We start from the raw sequence: 536 nt of genomic DNA on the forward strand, positions 1-536 counted from the left end.
CCTTGGAAAAATATCCAATCAGGTGACACCCAGTGTTGTCCGCTTCTGTCATAACATAGAACAGGAAAGGTTCCACATCATAATATAATGTCTTGTGGTCCAGAAAAAGCTTGGCCAACAGACACAGGTTTTGGCAGTAGATCTTGTTTTTCTTGCCATCTACCTCAAACACAGAGATTGAACCTTTGCGATAGATTTCATCACCAGGTGGGTGTTTCCACACACACTTCGCCATGTGTCGGCGGAGTATCGTTTGGCTCTTCATATATTTTAAACAGAATTCACACATGTAAAGACGTCCCAGCCGTGCATATTCTTCAGGATAGGGAGAATGGTACCAGGTATCAAGCTCATAGCGGCCAAAAGCAATTGTTTTAATCATGTTGCTCCCCTCTGTGATTTGGCCTTGTAGCCTCAACTTCTCCAAATCCTCTGAAGCTCGGGCTTGTGCTCTTCGGAAAAGGTCCAAGTCGTACTCGCTTGTCAGGTTTTCCAAGAGAGGTTCCCGCGTGTTCCCATAGGTCTGTCTGTGTTCC

At 45.5% G+C, this 536-nt stretch overlaps 1 pseudogene across 1 annotated transcript; it reads right to left on the minus strand.

Annotated features, from left to right (window-relative positions):
* Positions 1 to 6: 6 nt before the first annotated feature.
* Positions 7 to 530, minus strand: LOC103273284 (annotated as a pseudogene). The gene has a single exon (XR_002482655.1). The product of XR_002482655.1 is annotated as a histone acetyltransferase KAT7 pseudogene (transcript).
* Positions 531 to 536: the final 6 nt, after the last annotated feature.

Source organism: Carlito syrichta, unplaced genomic scaffold (genome assembly GCF_000164805.1).
Source record: "Carlito syrichta isolate Samal-C Ts95f unplaced genomic scaffold, Tarsius_syrichta-2.0.1 Scaffold112040, whole genome shotgun sequence".
In the NCBI taxonomy this organism is placed as follows: domain Eukaryota; kingdom Metazoa; phylum Chordata; class Mammalia; order Primates; family Tarsiidae; genus Carlito; species Carlito syrichta.